Source organism: Psammomys obesus, unplaced genomic scaffold (genome assembly GCF_907164565.1).
Source record: "Psammomys obesus unplaced genomic scaffold, mPsaObe1.curated_primary_1811, whole genome shotgun sequence".
NCBI lineage: Eukaryota > Metazoa > Chordata > Mammalia > Rodentia > Muridae > Psammomys > Psammomys obesus.
In genome coordinates, this window is record NW_026596079.1 from 1,792,988 (window position 1) to 1,800,996 (window position 8,009).

At 49.9% G+C, this 8,009-nt stretch overlaps 1 long non-coding RNA gene across 2 annotated transcripts in view; it reads left to right on the top strand.

Annotated features, from left to right (window-relative positions):
• The window catches only part of LOC129690643 (uncharacterized), a 58,934-nt gene extending 51,182 nt beyond the window's left edge, over window positions 1-7,752 (top strand). The window contains exons 4-5 of one of the 2 annotated variants that reach the window (XR_008722345.1): window positions 6,080-6,229; window positions 7,229-7,752. This is a non-coding gene — a long non-coding RNA (uncharacterized LOC129690643). Of the gene's footprint in view, window positions 1-6,079 lie in introns of both variants that reach the window. The other variant, XR_008722344.1, reaches the window with a different exon arrangement.
• Window positions 7,753-8,009: the final 257 nt, after the last annotated feature.

The window sequence follows — 8,009 nt, forward strand, 5'->3', positions numbered from 1 at the left end:
AGCCCGGGATAGGAAAATGTAGTTGCAGGTGGGTCATGAGGCAGGACCTGAGTTAGTCCTGAGTTAGTAGAGGTAGCATAGATTGGGGGGCGGTGCTGTTTATTGTGGGCACTGCGATCAGCTGATGGCAGGGGAACCAGAGGTACTATTGGTCCAGATCTATGATTGAGTGATGGGGGTTGGGGAGGAGCCAGCTTGAAGCAGAGGGGATATATAAGTGGTCTGGTAGAGAATAACTGAGCAGCACCCAGGAAGGGCTGGCTGGTCCTGAACCAGCATGGGAGGAACATTTGGAGGAGGACAAGATGATGGAAAGGAGGCAGTGGTTCCGAGAGGAAAGAGCTGCAGCGTGAAGAGTGCTTAGGGGGGCTGCCAGGCCAAACTCAGCTGGGAGAGTGAGAACTGAGCAAGCGGGAGAGGCAGCAAGAGACAGAAAGGAGGGAGCTGCGGGGAGGAGGAGGATTACAGGAGGCAGTCTTTGGGCATCCAGGAAAGAATGCTGACAATGCCCAGCCTGCCTGCAGCTTGGGCAGCACCTTTGAGAAGCCATTTTCTTTCACTTGACCCAAAAGACATTGTTTCTGTCGGTCTGACAGGTGGGAGGCAGAAGCGTTGAAGGTAGCGCGTGCCTGACCTGGGCTGGAACACTAGCTGTTTCCAGCCTCTGAGTGGTCATCTGGCTTGTAGGTGCCAATGGACTATGGAGGATTGGGAAGAAGCATCTGGATGGGGGCTGAAGGCAGAAGGCACCTTGGGGGCAGTGGCTTCTGGGAACAAGGCAGGGAGGGATGTTATTTTGGTGGACCTGTGGCGTGTGCAGGCCCAACTTCCTGGTCCAACAGGGAGGCTGTCCCTTATGACTCCCGTTTCCAATGGGGTGAGGGATGAATGTCATCTGTAGAGTGAACACCACTGCCTTGTAGATGTGGGTGGCATTTTCAGAGGCCAGAGTCCTTTAGGCGTGGGCTTGTTTAGAGAGCCTGGGCCAGGAGCCAGACAGATCAGGAGGGCTCAAAATAGGGCTATAGGTGACTAACTTCCAGGGTCCCATAAAGAGCTATGGAGGTGCTGTGTGTCACTGAAGTACGGGAGGAAGGGGTCAAGGCTGCGTGTTACCATCGCTGTGGACACCGATGAGCCTCTTTTCCTTTCTGCTCTGCAGTGTATCATGCTCAGAGATGGAGCTTGCACTGTACCTGGAATCCTTAGCTGGCCTAACCTTGAAACTGCTGTCCAGGGCAGGAGGCAGCTCTCCCGTCAGTCTGTGACCCCTTCTTTGCTCCAAGCCCATTGCTCAGGTCATGACAAAGTAGCTGGTCAGCTTGACCGGGGAACAGGAGATCTAGGACACCCTTCTAACTTCTGCCAAGAAGGTCTGTGAGGCCTGGGCCATTGTGGCAGACTGAGAGCCTGGGTGGTGTGAATGTTGTGGGGGTTAAGATGGGAAACACAGACTAGGGTCAGATGGAAGGGGAGGAGGACCTCCCTATCAGCGGACTGGGGGAAGGGCATAGGAGAAGAAGAGGGAGGGAGGGTGGGATTGGGAGGGGATGGGAGAGGGGGCTACAGCTAAGATGCAAAGTGAATAAACTCTAATTAATAAAAATAAAATAAAAATTAAAAAAAATGAAACACTATCTAAAGGTGTAAGAGGCACCTTTAAGGGATCAGTGTTTATTGAACTCACATGATTCTCCCCTAAACCTTAGGCCTAGATGCTGTTACAAAGCCTATGCTATAGAAAAGGGAAATGAGGTGCAGTGTTAAGTAACTTTCCCAAAGACACACGGAAGGGTGGTGGCAAAGCTAGAATGTAACCAAACAATACGAGTTTGGGTTTCCATCTTCTCAACACTGAACGGAGGAAAGTGACCTCACAGCCCACGGTGACTGGGGTTGACTTCCTCAGTTGGGAAATGGATGCTAGGGAAAGCTCGAGAGGCTGCGACTTAGGGTCAATACCTGCAGAGGTGAAGTGGGGGTTGTGGCGGGCATGCTCTGTCGAGAGACAGCGTGGCGGAAACAGGTGTACGGCGAGCAATGTTCCCCTTCACTTCTTTCACTGCCACGGTTCAGAAAAGCAACCTCCACTGCCTCCATCTTCACCGCCCCATTCGCAATGCCATCCCTATCACACCCACAAGCACCCCCACCACTACTGCACAGCCGTTCTTCCCCATCAAGGCAGAAGAAAGTGTACAAGGGTGGCAGATGGGTGGGTCATCACCAGAGTGGATCACTATGAAACAATCAAAGTCTAGGTGTGTGAAAGGGTCTCGCTGCGCAGCCAAGGCTAGCCCTTGAGTTCATAGCAGTTCTTCCATCTCAGTCTCTCAAGGAATGAGGTTGCAGGTGCTAGCACCACACCCAGAAAAATCCCGACAGGCAGAGCAGGGTCACTGAAGACACGGATTTCCGGGGAAGGCTCTCACACAGTTCCCGGACTAGGCTCACTTCAACGGTTAGTTCCCAGCTAACGATCTCCATCACAGTGATGAGGTCGGGAAATGAGGCATACAACGTGACTAATATGGCCGTCACCATGCCGTGGATAAGTTCTGGGGCTCAAGTCCAAATGTTCAGAGTCCTGAAGGTTGAGATTTAACTTTAACACCTGATACTGAGTCATGCCAGAAAAAGCTTGTAATATAACTCCTTCGTTTCCTTCACTATCGATAGTCAGAAAAGCCTACACGACTGTCTCCATCTTTACCACCCCACCAGTGATATTACCCCTGTCACCCTCGATATCACCACCACCACTGCCATCACTATCACTGTCACTCTGAGCATCGATACTACCACCATCCTGAAAACCACCATCACCACTACCTCTGCCATCGCCATCACTACCACCATCACAACTCACCACCACCACCACCGTTACCGCTATTCAGTCATCACTAGCCATGAACAATATTGTCGCTTCTTGGCGGTATTAAAACCTTGCTCTAGGAAGACGACAGACTGGAAAGCAGTAGAAACCTTTCCTAAATAACAGTTGCACGTGAAGCTGATATGACCGTCTGAATGCTATGGTTTAGCAAAGGCTGGCCAGGTACAGGCTCACTTAGATGGCTGATTTTGGTCAGTTTCAGCTGTTAGCACCATAGCAGCCACGTATTTCCCAACTCCTACTCCTGGGGCAGACAGACAGTTATACAAGTCATATGTACAAGGAAGCAGCTCGTATACAGCTTTGGGGGGGGTCGCGGTCTGGGAGAGGCAACAGGACTCTGTTCTCCAAAACTTAGGGCTCTGTGTTCTCATGGGAGATAGCATCTTCTCATCTTGGAGCTGAAGATACAAGCAGTCAGCCATGTAAAGGTGCTTCCAGGTGATTAAATGGGCTGAGTCTTTTATCTCCATCTCCTTTATCTACTTTCATTTGTCTCTTCTGTTCTCCCTTCTGAAGCCATCTAAGTGATGCCCCCCCCCCCCGTATGTAATTCCACCATCTGTAGGCCGAGACAGGGATCCCTGGAGCAAGCTGGTCTGACTAGCCCTGTCAGTGAGCTCCGGGTTCAGTTAAGAACCCTTGCCTCAGCGAGTAAGGTGGAGATGGATCGAGGAAGACTCTTGCTGTCAGCCCCGGGGCCTCCATGTGTGAATGCCCACCAGCTCACATGTGTGTGCACGCACATACACACATGCATACCACACAAATACGCAAAAAAAAGAGATGGAGATTGGCAGAATTTTCTTTAAAAAAATAATCCAACTATGCACTGTCTGTCAGAGACTCACCTTATCTGTCTGTCTATCACAGCCATTCTCAACCTGGGGTCATGACCTCTTTGGTGAACCTCTCTCTCCAAAAATATTTATATTATGGTTCACAACAGTAGCAAAATGACAATTATGAAGCATCAACTAAAACAATTTTATGGTTGGAGTCACCACAATAAGAGGAACTGTATTAAAGGGGAACAATTGATCTATAGTCTATGTATGCATGTATGTATGTATGTATGTATGTATGTATGTATGTATGTATGTATCTATCTATCTATCTATCTATCTATCTATCTATCTATCTATCTATCTATCAAATCCTAGGCCTTACACATTCTAGATACATCTTTCCTACTAAGGCACACCACCCTAGCCAAAAATTCTCTTCAGATACAGAGCCATAAAAGGGCTAAAAGTGAATGGGCTGAAAAAGAAAGAATGCAGAACACTGTGGGCAGAAGGAAGCCAGATGACTACTTTGTCAGACAGAAACAAACCAGAAGAATTGACTCTAGATAAAGAAGGTGTCCCTTAAAGGTACAATACAGTAAGAGGATGTATCGGTGACAAATATTTGCATACCTAGTAACGTGCCCTCAGAACAGATGTGAACGAAAGGGAATTCTGCCAAATAAAACAAGCCAGGCAGAAAGAGGCTGAGCTGGGAGTGTGGCTAGAGTGGCCAGAGCTCACACCTAGCATGCACATGAGTTTCATGACAGTTCTGCAGAAAATGGCCACGGTGGTGTCTTCCTGTAATCCCAACACTAGAGAGGCAGAGGCAGGAGGATTAGACATTCAAAAGCTCCCTCAGCTACATAGCGAGTTCCAGGTTGGTGTGGTCTACCTGAAACCCTTGAGAGGTCCCTGGAGGATTCAGATCCATAGAGAAAGAAAGTGGGATGGTGGGTCCCAAGGTCTGTAAAGGATGATGAGGTTTCAGCATGTGACAGTGACAATTTCCGTCTGGGGAGATGGAAAACTTTCTGTGGATGAATGGATGGTGGTGGCTCAACATTAAAGCGCTTACTGTCACTCAACAGTTTAAAGTAGTTACAACGGTGAGGTAGATGCTTGTGTGTGTTTTACTACCATAATAAAATATTATTAAAAACAAAATCATTATGCTGGGTGTAGCAGTGCACTCCTGTGCTACCAGCTCTTTGGAGGTGGAGGGAGGAAGATCAATAGTTCAAGGCCAGCCTGGGCTACGAGAGACCAAAACAAGAACACTTCCAGGAAACAGATGGACCTTGTTCTAGTCCCACATCCTATAGAAGACTGCATCAGATCACAGTGACTTTGGTCCCAGAGACTATGGGTCCAGTAGGGATGGGCCTGGGTCTGACTGTGGGGTGTGGGTACAAATGTTGACCATTTTAGTCCACTCACATCCCTACCCTGCTCGATGAAGTTGACGCTTGGGGACATCCAAGGCTGGCATGAGGCCTCCAGCAGTGGGGCTGGAAGCTGAAAGGGCTCTGTCGTCCATTCTGTGGCAGAACTTAACTCCTTTTGAGGAGCCCCTGCACTTGCCATTTGATGATAAGCATAAGGCAGGATCTCAGCACTGGGCCCACTTCTCATTGGTTCGCTTAGTCAAGGGGATGCCCAATGGTTTAGCCACTCATGGCAGCTAAGACCACAAATCTAACAGCCTGAGATAATGCTATGTACCTATTCCTTACACTTCTGAGGCCAGGTGGGTGGTCCTCTGGGAGAAAGTTGCCACCTCAGCAGAGGCGCACACTCCTGTTCCTGATGTGTTCTAGAAGCTTTCCTGATGTATTCTCCTTCTTGTGTCTGTCCTCAGCCCACATGCCCTGTCTTTGAACCCTCCAGCCTCATGTGTGTGTGTGTGTGTGTGTGTGTGTGTGTGTGTGTTCATGTGTACATGTGGTATTCACATGTGTGGACATAAACGTGTGTGCATATTTATGGACGCTAGAGATCAAGGTCAGCTGTGGGTCCTGTACACATTCTGTCTATGTTTCTGTGGTCTCTGTGTCTGTCTGTCTGTTTCTATCTTTGAGGCAGGGTCTCTTACTGGCCTGGAGATTACCAAGTATGCTAGACTAACTCTGTCACTGCCCCCACAAGCCTCAGTGATCCTTCTGTCTCTACTTCTCTAATGCTGGGATTATAAGCACATACCTCCAAGCCCAGCTTTTCAGGTGGCTTCTGCGGCTCAAACGCGCGAGTGTCATGCTTGCAAACCAAAAACTCTGCTGACTAAGCCATCTACCCAGCCCTCCGCCTCACTCCTATGAAGGTCCCATCATAACATTTTAGGGCTCCTGGTGCTATCTTCCCATGCCTCAATCTTGATTTTATTCCTTTCTAGTGAATCACCTTTGAGTGAGTGCACCCACACTTCCTACCTAAGCTTGGTCCGTGGACAGCTCCGAGTGGTCTGTAGACCTGAGGACTTCCTACTCTTCTGTGTAGGTTGTCTAGAGAACCAACACAACAAACAGGCCTTCTAGTCTGGCAGGTATGTCTGGTCAAGGTGTTATCCAAGTCTCTTATCAGGAATTTGCCTCACTGGACTGACTCCTTAGTCCCGAGAAGGTAATGATAGCAGCAGAGTGGCTGAGGTCACACAGCCTTCAATCTTAGGCTGTTTCTCTGAGAATTGTTATGCGGTCACCCACTTCCCTGGGAACACGAGCGTGTGTATAAGGCTCTCAGCAGATGGAGGGAGAGATGGTTCAAGAGGCTGCGCTGTCTGGCTGATGGCGAAGGTCTGGGCGGGATGTGGCCCTGACGCTTGGGTTTCCTATGAGCCCTGCACCTGCCTACACACTGGCAGGCTGGGATGGGTATGTTCACTGGCCTGCCTGAATATTGCTGGGTCCCTAGGAGGGTGACGGCTGTCGCTGTGCATAGGGAGGTAGACACGAGCCTGTGGCACAGAGGGGTACTTTCTTTTTCTTGGAGCCTCAAGTCTGTTAGGGAAAACAGTCTGTTATCAGCAATGGGCAGATACAGCCACCATGGGGAGGAAGCCCTGACCCTCAGTGTGACCTGGCTGGTCCCTTCTCCCTTTGGGCTCCCCCCCCCACCTTTTTGCCATCAAATGGGGACTAAACATACATATGGAATACTAGAAGTTGGAAAGAAAGAACAATTGCTGCACTTGGCATTCTTGAATATCCTCACAGAGCCAGTGATCAGCCAGGAAAACACTAACCCCCTTCCAGCTTCCTGTCTCTCAGAATACCCAGCCTGCTGCTTCCAATGTCCCCAGCCCACCGACACCAGCATCTCCACTTCATTAGTCCCCAATGTCTCCATCTCACTAATGCTCAGCATTCCCAGACCCTTGGGAGGATCCCCACTCCACTGGCACCCAGCACCCCAGTCCAATGATACCCGACATCCTCAGCCCATTGGCATCCATCATCCTCATCCCACTGTTGTACATGGTGTTTCCTCTCTTTTCCTCTTATGGACTAACATCATTATGGATTCTTTTCCCGTCCCCTGGCAGGCCAGGGAAGGTGACCTCACCGGACTTACTGGAGGAGCTGAGAGATCCAAAGGGGACCTGAGAACACGAGGGGAGAAAATGTCATCTACACATCAAGGGGTTGAGCTTTTGAGTCGCTGTCTCCTGTGGGCACTGTGATCTGGGGCTTTTTTTTCCTACAGCGTGAGAGGACACTCTTCTGGTGTTTCAGCCTTGCCTGGAACATTTCTTAAGATGGTCAAGGAAGAGACAATGGTACCTGGATGATGGTCTGGCAGAAATAAGAGCAGCACAGCTGTCTGGGGTCGGGGTTCGGGACTTTGCAGGGAGAAGGAGAAAGGGGGGATGGGTATTGGGCAGATGGTTTGGAGAGCTGGACAAGGCAGTCTTGGAGGTATTTACCTTACACACCCAGACATGACACATGTAGGTAGTCAGGGGTTAGAGAGGGACCAAAGCCCCACCCACTGAGCAAGAGAGACTATAAAGACTGTGTCCCCAGTACTAGCTGGATACAGACATAAGCTCTGCTTGTCCCCATTGCCCAAGATGAGGATTCACCTGCTTTGGTTGCTGCCTCTGATTCTGCTGGGGTCCTCAGGTGAGCCAGGAAGTGGGTACCCCTGTCTTAGGTCACTGGAGCCCATGAAGACTCTGACTGGCACCCAGAGGGGTAGGATGACCTGGATGGACCTGCCCTCCAGATGATGTGGTCCTGATGTCCAGAGGAGGTGCTGGCTCAGGGAACAGGACTTGTTGGAGGCTCCACAGCCAGGTTTGCTTGAGCTGAGAGTGGGACCAT